Raw genomic sequence first — 16,018 nt, 5'->3', positions numbered from 1 at the left:
GGCGGTTAGCCCAGAGACAGGTAGGCAGGCCACAGTGAGTATTCAGTAGTGGAGCAGGTCCCCTGTTACAATTAGGTTAGTATAGTAAGTTTGCGTATGGATTGCATGTGGCCGTCAGCTCCTATCTTAGTTGGCTCTAGGGAGTTCTTCCCAGTGGAGGTATTTTGTGGGGGGAGAAGTAGGAGGTGGGATCACTTGCTGTTGCTTTTCTTTGGGTTATAGTTCTTAATACAGTATTTGTTGCATGCTCTTTGCTATATTTAGGGTTTTTTGTGGGGCTGGTGGGGGAATACAGTTTAAAAGACACAGCATCTTTTGGTTCTTGAACAAACCCTTAATAACAGTTGGTAAGACCGTATGCAGAATCTTTCTGCTGTGTACATAGGAGCATGGTCCCAGGGAGTTTATATTCCTTTCCAACCTGTTATTTTGCATTTTCAGCTGCCTAGCAGATGAAGTTTTTCACTCTGTTTTTTATGAGGGGAGTAAGTATTATCCTCATTTTACACACACACACACATGTACACAGAGAGATTTAGATAACTCGTCCAAGACCACTGAGGGAATCACTACTGAGATCAGGATTATAATTCCTGCTTTTCAGTTTTCTGCTCAAACCACTAAAGCATGGTATTTGATAATTGACTCAGTTACTGGGAAGGTGAGTCATGCTGAGGATATAAAAAGAAATGTTAGGATTAAACTTTGACTATCTCAGGATGTTCTCTGTATGATGGAACTTTAGTCATAGATAAAGAATCTGCTTTTTTTTTTTAAATGTATATGCTGTTTTTGAAAAGAAAAGGCACCCTGCTACACTGCAACAAAGGCCAAACAGAGAGAACAGCTTTGAAATAACCCGTTCCATTTCCAGGAAGAGAAGATTCTGAAGTTGATGACTGTTAATACCATGGCTAAGGAAATGTATGTGAATCTTTCAATTGAGTGCATCTTAATATCAGTACAAAATAAGAGGCTTCTCTATAAAGGTGCATACAAGGAACTTTCTGAAGAATATAAATTTAGTGGAAAATCCTTCTTGCTGTGACAGGCATTAGGTTCTACACAAATGTTTTCTACTTATTACTCTCTGGCATTTGGGAGTACAGGGACACTGTAATACATTGCAGACAATGTGGTATTTATGTGATGTTGTAGAGAAATTTTTATCCCCAGGCATTTTTCTATTGGCTTTTGAGGTACTGATGGTCAAGCATCTCAGCAAGACATTAATGTGGATAACTCTGACTCTGACTTAACCCACTGTGTTATATTTTGGTGGTGCCTACAAGCCCCGAACAAAGCTTGGGCCCTACAGTGCTAGAGGCTATTCAAAAGCTTAGTAACACACAGTTCCTGTCTCAAAGAGTTTCCAGTCTAATTGAATGATACAGAGGAGAGAAAGCAAATACAATTCCAGCTGGTCAAAAAAGGATGAGGAAAATGCCATCTTGTCCAAATTAAAACTTCCAAAGAAATATGCCAGTTTTAAGGGCATCTTGTTTTGTGGCGTGAGGGAAATAAGCAAAATATTTTGATTAGGTCAAAACATTTATGTGTTTTGGAATTTGAAAATTTTTATTTTGTATTTTATTTTATCTTTTTAATAATATTGAAATGCTAGAACTGAGACAAAATGTTTTCAGTTGATCCCCAAATATTTTTTTTTTAAATCTATTTCATGGAAAGTTTTGAAATACCCACTTCTTGGTTTTTTGGGGGGTGAAAGAAAAACTTAAAAATGTCATTTTTAAATTTCCCATGACATGAAATTTCCTTGTCTTTGACCAGTTGGTGGATGGGTGAACAGAATGATACAAGTATCCCTTAAATTGCATTATTTTGTATTAGCTTTGTTTTCTAAATATTATTTTCTGGTGGGGTCTAGTTATTTTGCGCTTTTATTAAATGTGTTTGGGACAAAGATGTGAAGACAGATTGGAGTCAGGTAAAAAGAGAGACAAAAGGAAGTAGTTTAGTGGGGGGTAGGAAGTCTTGGAAGCTGGCAAAAGGTAAGAGGCTCTATGGGAGGGAGCAGAGGCTAGAAAGGCTGTCTGGAACAGGTAGTCAACAGCGGGTGAAAGGGATAGAGAAAACAGTTTGAGATCATCAGTATTGGAAAGCCTTTGCTTACCATGATCCTTTCACCTTCAGTCTCTGGCTGGCACCAATCGGGAGTTTTCTTTCACTACAATCTGGCACTAACATGAACATTTTATGAACAAGTTTAAAATAGCTAATGTTTTAATAGCCCTGAACGTGAACCTAAAATAAAACCATATATTTTGATTTAAAGGCTCTTCAACATGTCTTGCTTTTGCCCTAATAAAAAAAATGGATGAGATCAGATCTTGTTCTGTCACCATCAGATTAAACCTTTAAAGGTAGATGGCCAGCATTGTCACGGTAATTGCAGATGACCATTTAGTTTTAGTATGTTTGGAGTGAAGAAAGCGTATGTGAGAATAAGACCATTAGGGGCTGTGGTTGAGGGCCAGGCAAGGTGTCATTGTGTACTACTTCTGTCTTTACTAGATAAATCCCTGTGTCTAGACTTGTCAGTCCTCACCTGAAGTAGCCCTGTCTTTCATGTTGTACTAACCAATCATTTTTTATGCTAAGTACAGCCAGTCAAAAGGCCCAAGGCTGAAATGATTCAATCTCCGTAGGTTAGTCTAAGATGTGTGGATTGAACCAATAAGCAAGCGAACAGACATTAACTTTTGATTCTGGAAATGTAGCCACATGCCTGCAGTGGCTCAAGCAAGAAGCTGGTGGAGGGAGGGGACAGGGTGCTAGAGCATGCCACCCTTCCCAGCTGGAGCAAACAGCTTTGGCCAAAGCTAGACGGCCCACCCTACGAGGGGTGGGAGTGGAGGGTTGTGGGGAGATGGAAGGTATCCTGGGATGACTGAAAGTTAACTTGGAGTTGGAGGGAATCTGGCACAGAAGTTCAGTAAAATGATCGAAACTAATTCAGTTAAGACTGATACTACATCCATCCAGGTTTATCTTAAACTAGTTTCTTCCATTTTGAAAGCAGTTTATGTATACTGAACCTCTGTTGGGTTACAGGTTTGAACTGGTTTCCAATCACTTGTACCAGTTTGTGTGTAATTTCTGTTCCTAGCCTTTGAGGAAGCTCTGATAAATTCAGGTTCCCTTTAAACCTCTGAGCCTGGGCCCAGGATTCCTCAGATGTAAAAGCACCAGCCTAATTCAGTGATAAGGTGCCTTCAGATATAAGTTTCTGAGATTTGTCAAATTGACATAATGCTAAAGATGCCAGTGAATAGTACTTTTTAATATTAAGTTAGTTAATGTTCCCCACTTTGTGCAACGTCGTCTTAAAATTTGTCAACTTTTTCTCATGCATTTTCAGAGGGAAAAAGAAAATAAAGACAGAAAAAGAAGAGGAAATGCTACAAAAGAATAACCAGAATGATGGAGTGAGTAGTGAAGCAGTCTTCTTTCAGCGATTCAATTTTCAACTCTTTTACTTCAGAGGGTAAACTCTGGGCAAAAAATGTTCAGTTTCCTTAGTGATCTGCTGAAGTGAGATCACACTGAAACAAAATTGCTGCTGACCGGTTTTCCCCTATTGATTTAATTAGGAGAGAGAACCTTTTCAATATATTGCTCAAAGGTTTTAGCTTTGTCTATCATTCAATTTAAAGGTGGTTGAGGTAGATGGAGGGGAAAAAAGTCCTCCAGGTACAACATTTTGAGGGGAAAGTATAACCGAGTGAAATTCTGTTCCTAAAAGTCGGACTCTTTCTCTTTTGCTTTTGAATGCCAAGTCTGTCAAAGTTAACTGAAAATTCCCATTGATTTTCAATGGATTTTGGATCAGGCCATTCTAGACTTATAATAGAGTTATTATACAGTGCCCGTGATTATTGTCCTCTATTTTCCCCATACAGCCCTTGTTCAGTACTACTATTAACTAAGGCTGTCAAAAGATTAAAAAATCAATTGCCATTAGTTTGTGCACTTAAAAAAATAGTTGCACTTAATCACAATTTAACTCAAAATTATGTGCAGAAAAACTCAAAATTATGCACAATTATGCAGGTACTTTGTATGCTTGGGGGTAGGTGTGGGGTGTGCATGGGGAGGGAATTTGTGAAGGTGTGGGAGGTTTGGAACATGGCAAGGGGGTCCCCACATGCCCTGGCAGGATGTGGGGTACTGCAGGTCAAGAGTGAGGGGCAGCAGCAGGGCTGAGGGGGCTGTGGCTTGGGAGTGAGGGGCAGACACACAGACAGACACAGAATCCAACAGGTAAGTCTGTGGAGGGAAGGGGTGGGGAGGGCAGATGGAGGCCCCCATGGTGAGGGAGGTAGTGGGGCATGGACAGGGGCTGGAATGAATGGGGCCCAAGGGCCAGAGTAGGTCATGGGATGCAGCCTTGGGTGGTTCATCCAGGGCCACGGGAGTGGGGGAGTGTGGCTCCCTGCTGCTGCTTGCACTCCTGGGAGAGGTATGCGGACACATACCCCCTTGGATTGTGTGCAGGGCAGAGGTGGGCTGCGGACTGGTGCTCTGCCCCCTGCTGCCTTTGCTCCAGGAACCACACAACCCCACGTTATGTCTCCCACTGTCAGGCAGGCAGGGGACACATGGCGCAGCCAGCGCATGGCTCCTGGGGCAAAGGCAGCAGAGCACAAAGCCCCAGCCTGAGGAGGGCAGCCCACCTCTACCCTGCACACAAATCTAGGGGGCACATGCCTCCCCCCACATGCTTCCCCTGAGGGTGCATGAAGGAGCTGTGCCCCCTCCATCTGCACACCTGGATGAGCCACCCATGGCTGTGTCCCATGACCTGTCCCAACCCAAGGACTCGCTCCCTCACTGTGGGGGCCTCAATCTGCCCCTCCTGCCCCTTCCCTCCACAGATTTACCTGCAAGTTGCTGCTCTACATCCAGCTGGGATGCATTCCTGGCTGCGTACAGGTTGTGGCTGCTCTTCTGTGCCTGTGGCTGATCCAGACTTTTAAAATGCTGAGATTTGGATCTCTCACACTCCTTTTATTCCAGCAACCGAGAAACATTGTTACCCTTTTGTTTCCAAACAGAAATTAAGGTCTGGGCCACCTTACTTTACAGGCCAATAGATAATTTGAGTGCAAGAGGATAATATGAACCTAAATATCAGCTGACATTTAGGTAGCAGAAATGAGCAGCTCCTGTGTTTTCAAAGTGGTTTAGAATCATCAGCTTGTATAATTTTGAACAGCTGCACCCTTAGAAGTAGATTAAGGAGCATGGTTTAAACGTGATGTGTGCTCTGATGAGTGAATTAAATGAGTAACATGGAAATGGACACTGCTTAAATTCCATGGTATATTCTCTTTTTAAGTGGAGCTTAGTCAATCCTTTCTAGACAAAGTAAAACTTATTTTCTTGAGCGAAAGATGTTTCAGTATATTAAATAGCAGGATTATTGGGTCTCATGAGCCTGTAATTCCTGCTGCTTTGGAATTCAGTAATTGGAATTCCAGCACTCTTATATTTCTTAGGAAGGTTCAGACTTGGGGTATAAATTATCCCTGGATTTAGCACCATCTGAAATACACAAAGATTTTTTTATCTGGAGCGCCTAATTACCCAGGAGAGTTTTAGTGAACAATTGCCTCAGTAATTGTAAAAGTTCAGGAGATTAAAAAACTATTCCCCAGAGAGCTGGGGAATGCAGCTAAGTGAGTTATAAAAGGCCTTCCTTGTGGCTGCTGTAAATTTGCAGTAAATTCCATATGAACTACAAAAGCTGTTCTGTATTCATTTTCATGAAAGCATTTTAGTCCCACATCCACAGTGATATTTTTTTGAGAAGATTGTATTCTTGCAACAAAAGAGGATATACTGGTTAGCAATGCTAATCTGTGAAAGGAGCACCAAATAAAGCACTTTGGCACTTGATTCTAAAATGCCAAAATTAATTTCTACAGAAAAATATACAGGAAAATATATATAAAGGAAACTTGCTAATGCTCGTCCTATCTGTTTTCGTCAGTGTTCCTTTCCAGGATTACTTTAAAACCACTGGGAAATGTAAGAGCCATGTTGCATTTGCTTATGCTTTATGAGCTCTAGAAAGACGTGTTCTAAAAATATATGGTAGACAAATTCCTCATCTATTTCATTTTGAATGGAATAAAAAAAGAATAACCTGCTTTGCAGTTGGTATTCAATGACCTCTTTCTATTCCCAGCAGACTGCCTCAGTCAGTCTTGCTAAAGAAATAACTTACCTTCACTTCTGTAAAAAGTAAACTCTTCTAAATTGGAGTGTATGAACCTGCAAACAAATGCATGCATAATCTGACTTGCGTGAGCCTTGCCATCAGACTAAGGTGCATTATTGCTTGCAGAATTCAACACCATAATTTAACTCTGTAATTAAATATAGAAGACGGTAAAGATCTGAGACAACAGCCTTTATTGTAAGTTCCAAATTGCTAGAGGGAATTTTCCCACACAGCAGTTCCAATGAGAAATGAAAAACAAATCTCGCATCTGCCTTTCTCCGAAGCCAGCTACCCATTCGTTTCTCCCAATCAGGAGAACGTGGGAATACTAGCACAAATAAAGGCTTTAGTGTTTTTCCAGTGAGTAACCTAGATCTGCTCTTTATAGGGTGCTTCATAACCTGCAGGTTTCAGAACAGCATGATAAAGACTTTTTTATGCCAAGTCTTTACTATTTCAAGTATGAGCAGAGAGGTAGATGAACCATGCTAATCTGAAGTCGGGCAGAAGGTAGGGTGACAGCCGTTCGTAGCGTCTGACAAAGTAAGCTGTTGCTTATAAAAGCTCATGTCTCTCTGAACCAGTTAGTCTCTAAGGTGCCAGCCTGTCCTAGCTTCTGCCTGTATTTTCAAATCTTTGATCATAGAGTTGCTGTCTTCATTGGATTGAGTGAAATTCTGCTTTTCTTGCAGACTGTGCAGCCCTTTCCAGTCTGTAGGGTTGCACTGTAGGGTTGCATCAGGGTGGATGAACGTGCCAAAAGAAAACTACCGAAGGACCTCCAAAAGGAAGGCATAAATACCCCCTTTGCATTGGTTGCATTAATTGAATGTTGAGTGCTGAGAGCAGGGTACTGTCTCTAGTCCCTTGGGATATTATTCAAAACATGACAGGCATCTCTAACCTCCCTATGCAATATATTAATATCTCATAGGCAGACAAGGTTCTTTGGGTGAATCTGATATCTTTTATTAGACCAACTTAAATAGTTGGAAACCAATTATTAGGCAAGCTTTCGGGTTCAAAAACCCTTCGTCAGGCTAAGCAGGTTTCAGCAGTTGGTGCGTGCTCTTCCTGGATGGAATGAAAAGGAAAGAAGCCAGGCTGGGCTGGTATGCATACAAAACGGGTATGTGGCAGGTTTTGCATTTCTTGTCATGACGTGGTCTGGGTCCATTTGGTGTGTTCTGGGCCTGGGAAAGTTTGCTTCTGGTGATGAGGTTAGTGAGGTTTGGTGCTTGTTTGAAGGCTAGGATGGGTGGCTCTGGGAAGATCTCTTTAAGAATAGGGTCTCTTTCTAGTATGGGTTGCAGTTGTTCGAACACATCTCCACCACCCCGACAATCACTGCACCCCACAACAGAGCCATCAGCATTCCCAGATCTTACAGCTGCATCTCCAGAAATGTAATAAATCTCATCCGATGCACCAAATGCCCTGCTGGAAAATACGTAGGTGAGACCAAACAACTGCACACCAGAATGAAAGCACACTGGAAATCTATCAAAGACAGGAGTACCCAATGACCTGTGGGGGCACATTTCTCCCAAGAAAACCACTCTCTCTCCAGTCTCTCAGTCCTGATCCTCAACGGGAACTTAAAAAACACTTCCCAGAGACGAGCCTATGAACTACACTTCACCAGCCTCCTGGACACTAAAAATCATGGACTAAATATAGACATTGGATTTATGATGCATTATAACCAGCCTGACATCCGACTCCCCAGGTATCCCTCCACTATTCATCCCCCTTCTCTCTTCGCCTCCCCAGCCTGGCTCTCTCCCATTGACTCTTCAGTCTACACTTTCACTGACTACCTGTCTTGTATGCATACCAGCCCAGCCTGGCTTCTTTACTTTTCCTTCCATCCAGGAAGAGCACGCACAAACTGCTGAAACCTGCTTAGCCTGACAAAGGGTTTTTAAACCCAAAAGCTTGCCTAATAATTGTTTTCCAACTATTTAAGTTGGCCTAACAGAAGATATCAGATTCAACCAAGGAACCTTGTCTGCTTATGTCCTTAGACCAACACGGCTACAACGTACACCCCATTAATATCTCATGTGTCTCTAGCACAGTGGTAGTGTGGAATTGATGCACATTTTAACTTTAAAACCAGTTATTGCATGCAATGCCATGGGAACAGTAAACCATTCCTGTGCTGATGGGTATGCTTCTCAGGACCAGTGGCCTCTGCATTTAATCAGAAGAAAGGAAGTCATTAATTAGTTTGTAACTCCCTGTCAGTGCAACACCACTGCTTAATTAAGTTGCTCTCAAGTAACTGTAGGATTATTAAGCAATAAGATACAATAGTAGGTGAATTATTACACCATAATTAAAGCCTGAAGTGTTGAAGCAACTTATTTGAGATCTAAAACTACTTTAAAAATTATTTTAAAAGATCAATTACCAAAAAAATGCCCATTAAAATCTTCCATCATCAAAAGTAATTAATGATCCTGAACTTGATGATAATATACCAAGAAAACCGGGCCAAGTTTCAGTCTGCTGAGAATTTGGCCCTTTAAGTTGAGATAGGAATAGAAAACTCATCACAAATAAGTTGAAGGGTCATTCTCAATAATTTTTCTATGCTTCTTCATACTCTTATATGGAGAGGCTTGTCTGGTTAATGAGTTGTGACCAAGGTGTTTTGTAAATTGTAGTGCTATATAATGCATGTCAGTAAATCAGGATACGTATTTTCCCCCTGTTTTTCTTGACTAAACTTTCTGTTAATTATAATTGTCGCTCTCTGTATTTAATTCTTAATTCATTACAGGAATTTTTGGAAAGGTTTTAAATTAAGTTAACTATAACTCACTTTTTTTTTTCAAGTGCAGTGATGCTTGACAGTTCTTGCCAATAAACTGGTCAGGAATTTGTTTGATGAAACTTTTTCATCTAAGCAGTCTTTCACAGAAACTGAAACTTCCTGGGGCATATACATGGGAAAGGTTTCTAAGGTTTAGGGTAAAATTTCTGATCAGAACTGGGGAGAAGAGGCTCGCTAATTCTCTTTCCTCCCAGCATGAATGGGTACTTACTAGAGAGACCCAGTTTTAAGCCACTGTTCTGTTTGATTCAGACACAGGCTTTCATCTGTCTCCCAGCTAAGTGCCCCGTGTCTGGACTGTAGCATCAATCCCTGCCTCTTTCTCCCCTATTAGAGATGTTTCACTTTTCTGTAAGCAAATAAATATTTCTGTATGCAACCAGAACAGGAAAAGTGAAAAAAATGGAGAGACACTAAGTCTACAGCCCCATGAATTTGGGGTAGTTGCCTTGGAAAAGGAAGACCTTGGATCAAGTTCCTTGCCTGAATCAGGCAGAGCAGGAATTTGAATCTGGATATCCTAAATCCTAGATGAGTGCCTTATCTAGTAGCCTAGTAGATGGGGGAAGGCCTAGTCAATATTCTGGGGTTGGTGAGGCGCACTCTTTTTCTAATCTCTTGCTTTTCAAATGTGTCTGCTTCATCCTAATGCAAAACAATAACGCTTTTGAAATCTTGAATTTTTGGCAGGATAGGAAAACCGTTAATATGCCTGAACACTTGGTTTGGTAAGCACACACATGGGCTTTGTTGATCGGAGCCTTGAAGACAATGAGATAACAGAAGCCCAAACACTGTTTATTGTACCTGTGTCAGGGATGTATTTGGTAGCCGTGTTGGTCTGAGACAAAAAAGAAATACAAAAATCTAGAACAGTTGGCTTCAAAATGATACCTTTTATTAGACCAACTGAATAATCGCAAAAAAAATATCCTTTTCTGCAAGCTTTCAGGCTCAAAGGCCCTTCATCAGGGTTTGGGAAAAGTACAGATGGTAATAAGTCCCCACAGGTAGGAAATAAACTTGATTTTTGCACAGAAAGAGCTGGAGATGGAAGGCTGTCTCTCTGGGTCCATGAGAGAGTCTTTGTGAGCCTGAGAGCTTGCAGAAAAGGATATTTTTTTTTGCGATTTCTCAGGTGGCCTAATAAAAGATATCATTTTGGAGCCAAGCGTTCTAGATTTTTGTATTTCTTTTTTCTACCTGGTCGCTTTTCAGTGTTAGTTCAATCAGTAAAGCTGTGTTTGAGTCTTAACCCATAGATGACTTGAGACAACATAAAAAATCTTACTGACTTGGAATTCTGCTATGTATATGACTTCTTCTTTAAGGAAAAAGTGAGGGAGACAGAGACAAATAAAGGAGTGAAACCAAAAGTTAAGGAAGAGAGAGAGAGAGACTGTTTCAGCCTTGAAAATAAAGAAGGAAGAAAAAACAACAACAAAAGTGGAAATGGTAAATACATAACAATACTTAACGATAAAACTGCAGCATGTAAAATTACTCTTGCATCCTTACACAGTGTAGGGTCATATACAAGTATTATGTTTCTACCAAGAAAATTGTTCTCTTGTAGAAGCTCTAAGTGTACTAACATTCACGCTGTTTCTCTTGGATTACAAGTGGCAGTTCCAGGAGAAAAATGACCCAACTCCAACCTGGTAGAAGTCAGTCCCCAGAAAGTTTCTCCTAGAAAATGAATGTGTGTACACCTCTGGGATAAGCTGCACTGGTGTCCTCCAGCATCCCCCTTCCCACAGCTCCAAGGAGACAATTTGAGATTTGAGCTGGAGTTCACTGCTTCAACTGAGCACAAAGCAAATCCCTCCCCATGACTACTTTGGGACCAGGAAAACTCAGCCCCGCACTGTGCACCAAGGCTACAGGGAGATGCAGAGTGCTGAGGCAGCTCTGGTCCCTGCAAGTGACCCTGAACAGTCAGGGCAACCTAACCGGACTCGGGCAGACCAAGAGCCAGCATGTGGTGTGGAGGTTCTGGCCGGCTTGGCAGGATGGGGCCAGGCCAGATTTGGTCTTGGGCAGGCATTGCCATGCTGGCCCATGTCCAGGAGAGGCAGTGACCAGCTGGCTCAGAACAACTGGGTGTGAACCTGGGCTGGTGTGGGTCTTGGGTGGGCAGGGTCTGGCCAGCTTCAGTCCTACCTGAGCAAGAGTAGACCTGCACCCACACCCACTCAGGGAGATAGAGACCTATGTACCCACACTTGCATCCCCTACCCAGGGAGACCCAGACCCTGAAGACCAGATCCAGACCTACTCAGTCAAACCCACAGCTACCCGGGGACACCCAGACCACAAACATGCAGTCACACAGAGTAGCTGAGCCCATCCCTTCCTTCTCTGCTGCCTACAATGGGTCCTGTAACTGCACCCAGGCAGAGGTCAGGGACCTCATTGTCCCCTAGGGCAACAAGCAGAATCAGGGGGACCTCCAAAAGAGCCACCAGAATGAGGAGGCACACATGCAGGTTGCCAGGCTGGTAAAGGTCTCAGGTGGGAATCCAGAGCCATGAACAGGAGGCTGCATGCCAGCCACAGCTTCTGTCACGAGTTCATAAAGGGCATGCCAAATCTGTGCCTCGGACTCTGGAGGGACAAGAGCAGGAGGAAAAGGAGCTGCCAACACAGGAACAGGGTCTGTGAGTTTGTGCATGGGGTCAGTTTCTAAGGGGAAATGTGTCTTGTCAAAAGCCAAGGCAGAAGCTAAAGTTGAAATGTTGTGTCAGATTCATGTTCAGCATGCAAAAATAATTGCATTGGGCCAGGTTCTGAGTTGTGGCTAAGAGATGCTTTGTGCTGCTCAGAGATGGAGGGGAGGGCCCTGATTGTTGCCTTGCAAAGCACTGGCCCCTCCCCTCCATGTCTATTCGAGGGTTTGATCCCAAACCTCCTGAAATCAATGGGGGTCTTTCCATTTATTTGGTGAAAGTAGAAAGACTTGCTTTGATGGCGGGATTAGTCAGGTAGCTGGAGATAAGGCTTGAGGGCTGCTTTGTGCTGTCAAGGATGTGAACTTTAAGTGGTCTGAAAAATACTTGCTGAGCCAATAACAAAATATTATGCGGCTAACCTCAGTTTCCTGCTCATTGGTATTCAGTCAAGTATAGTTCTGGTGGCCAGACTGAATAACAGGGAAAGGTTAAGAGAACATGCCAAATATATTTAGGCTAAAGAAAAGACTTGAGGGGAAATGCAAAAGGCTATAAAAAACACTGTGCTTTATAAACAGGAGGGGGTTCCATGGTTGTCGCTAGTTGACTGGGACCAAACAAGAAGTAACAAGCTGAAGATGCTGTAGAAAACTTGAGGATATTGGGAAAAATATTCTTACGAGAAGTCTCCAAAAATTCTAACACGTTGCCGTGGGCAGCTGTGGAGTTGTCACCGCTGGAGGTGGTAGTGGATAGGCAGGAAGGCATGTTGGTCTGGAAACAGCTGTCCTTCAATATCTGATGTGTAAGTGAAGTTTAAAGTAAATGACCATTTATAAAGAGAACTAGAGCTATATGTGATATTTTTTTTCTTGATGCATAAGGAGTTTACATATAGCTGGTGCTATTGTCTTTTTTTAATAGTGTGAGATTGCACTGGTATGCCCACGAACAATTTCTGTCTCAATTGATTCTTCACCCAAGTAACTGCTTGCTGTAAAATATTTTGCTGCTAATTCCACTGCCGAGATTGGAGATCATTTGCTTCTACTCTCCTGATTTTTAGTTTAGAGGTAAATGGTATAATTTGTGTGGCTGTTTTTCTTGGATTAATAGCTTACGGGTAAAAACTAATAGCAATAAACAATTGAAAGGTAGCTTTATTGGCTAACATTTGGAAGCAAATGCTTAGCATCTTATATTAAATATATATATGTCCAAAGGCTGAGCCGGAAGAATTCTTATGTGCTCAGTTCACTGCTCATTTTTTTTATTGACAGAAGGTGATGATGGGTCTCTTTCATGTAATGTCTTGTCATTAACTTCACTATTTATTCAAATTTTGACTGTCATTGCCACAAAACTGTTATGTTTATACTTGTATTTTATGGTGCTATGTTTACTTAGAGGGAACCCTAAAAACATTTCACAGATGTAACGGGGTTGAAATACTGCCAGCATCCAGTGAGAAATCGCTTAGCTGGTAAATGCTATGGCATCCGGGCTGTGCTGTTACAAAATAACTTAGACACAGCTCCTAGTTCACATATTAGACACCTAAATATGAGCCTGTTCCAAACCCACTGGAGTCCCTGAAAAAATATGACTGTACCTCCTTTTGTAATAGTGTGAAGACTAAGTCTGACCAAAAGCAGCAACTAAAAGGAAGATGCACCCTTCTTTTGCATTAACTATATTTTTGGGGGACTTGAGCAGGGTGGAATAGGCATCTCATAAGTTATCTTACTCTTTATCTGCATAATAGTTGCATTGGAGGAGGGGAAATTCTATTTATTCTTAACTGGCATGAGCCAGAGTTGTCATACCAGTTGCTTATATTTTCAATTGCAAGACATTTTTTTTTTTAGGTCAACTTTTTCTAAGAGATGGACCTGCCTTGGTGCTTTATGGGAGGCTTATTCCCAACTCTGTAGGCTTTGGCATGGAAGGTTCTCAGTTCCAGAGCCGTGTGAACTGGGGTAGTGTCCTTTCTTCTTGCTTGTCCATTTGATTTAAATAAGTACATGTATGCGTGTTTGTATGAGTAGGAGGGAATGAAAAAAAAAGTTTGCTTTTAGCCTTAAAAATATTCAGTAAAAGTGTTCCATCGGGTTTTGCTAGGGGTTATGATCTATAGATGTTGAGGAGAATGGACATTTTCTTCAGCTTCACAATGGGAATCAAATGGATGCTACCATTAGATAATATAGTAAAGTTCGTGCTTAGTGTTTTCTTATAGCAATATCACCATCTTATGTAAAACAGAACAGGGACTCTGCCATCCAAATTATTTTCCTTTGGTTAATCAGTTTTCACTTCCTTGATGTCTGAGATTTTCATATTTAAACATTCTCCAATGATCCAGACTCCCAGGTGATAAAAGAATAAAAAAGACCTGAGTTCGTGATGAGATTGTGGGTACAGAGCATATGAAGGGAAGGGTGAATATGCAGGTTGTTATACATCATAAATAATCCAACAGGTTACATGTCCAATTGTTTTTCTCCTCTTTATTTGTTAACAGCTTGACAAGAATAAAGTCTGGATACAAACTTGGTTCTTCAGATCTTTACATTTAGGATCTGTTTTTTCCCTGATCATGATCCTGAATTAAATTAGTTTCTAACAGGTCTACTTATCCTCACAGGTGAACTGAAGTTTAAATGAATATACAGTAGTTTCATCTGTACCTATATCCTGTATTTTCTGAAAGCAATAGGACAGAAGGAAGCAAAATCATGTTTAATTCCCTTGCAGAGTTAAATACCAAGGGGGGAGAACACAAGATAACAAGGATACTTGTTTCCAAATATTAGATTTATCTCTTGCTTGTCAGTATTTGCAAATAAGACTGCTAAAAAAAATCATGACTTTTCTTTGGGTACTTTCCACTTCAGAAAGCTCAGTGCTGCCCTAGCACAAATTCTGGGCTAGCTGCTGGCATCCTTTCTGTGGGATCTTTTCACCAAGGTCTCAGTCTTCTATTCCATTTTCCTAATCATGTCTGCTTCACTTCACTCTTTCTGATTTGCTTGAATTGGTCTAAGAGTTTTAAAAAGAATCTCCTGAAAGAGCATATAGAGTCATATGTCATTACACTGAAGAATCAATTCATGCTATGCTGCAGCTGCATCTAAAAATGTGCTGAAACAAAGGTGCCTGTGGTGTGGGCAGACTCTGTGCGAGAAGCATAGCAGATCAGGGAAGGGACAGGCAGCACAGCACCAGGTAGGGTCAGGAGCAGGAAGCAGAGTAGCAGATAGGCAGGGAACAAAAAACAGAGCAATGGATCAGAGCGGCACTTGTGCTGGGTGCAGGGCTAATTTGTGACCTGGCTGCCTGCCAAAAAGGTTGGCCCCTGCTGTGCTAAAAAGAACATTGATATTACAAATTCAAGATTTCAAAAGATAAAACAGCAGAATTAAGGTTGTCCCCCCCCAACTTTAATCAGGCTTCTTGCTGTATGCATTATTAAGCCGATCCATAGAGATGAGGTCTGCAGTATTGGCATAGTAGACTCCAGCTCTACTGGGTCCTGCTCTTAATATAAAACTATTTTCTCAACAGCAGAATTGGGAGTTGGGGATTGATGCCTGGCTTTGGCGCTGTGTAAGTCTATTGATTCCCAGAGCACAATCAAGAACATCCATTGTAGGAGGGTGCGAGTAAGTGGATAAGATGTAGATTATGTGAGGGACTTGAAGCTAGATCTCATTTCCCACTTCGGGTACTGCACCATAGCAGGAGCTCGTGTTCTTTTAGAGCAGAATGGGTCCCAGTGACTGTGAGCAAAGAGTTGCTCCATGATTTTTAAATCCAATGGACTTCCCCCTCCCCCCCTCCTTTTTTTTTTAATTCAGGGAATATATTTACAACAGGAAAAAACATGTCTTCTGCATTGCCAGAATGAAATAAACCTATGAATGAGGGACAGTACGTGGCTAAAAACTACTTATTGCAGCCAACATTTAAAAAAAAAAAGATTTTTTTTTTCTCAGTCCTGCATTTTGACCTGCGCTCTAAGGAAACAGCATCATGACTCCAACTACATCTAGCCTGCTGGTAAGGTAAATCGAATTATTTCCTTTTCTGATCCTTTGGTTGCATTTTTATAGGTGAAGAGGCTGGAGTTGGCCATTTTTGACCTGGAAGGAAGTACGGCCAAAATTCAGCTGCAGAACAGGCTGCGAAGCCTCAGGACATGTCCTGATGAGGATTTCAGTGCCAAGGTGAAACTGCCAGCCCTTCATGCTA

Source organism: Crocodylus siamensis, chromosome 9 (genome assembly GCF_052110815.1).
Source record: "Crocodylus siamensis isolate JL-2025a chromosome 9, ASM5211081v1, whole genome shotgun sequence".
In the NCBI taxonomy this organism is placed as follows: Eukaryota; Metazoa; Chordata; order Crocodylia; family Crocodylidae; genus Crocodylus; species Crocodylus siamensis.
Note: the sequence above shows the minus strand (reverse complement) of the source record.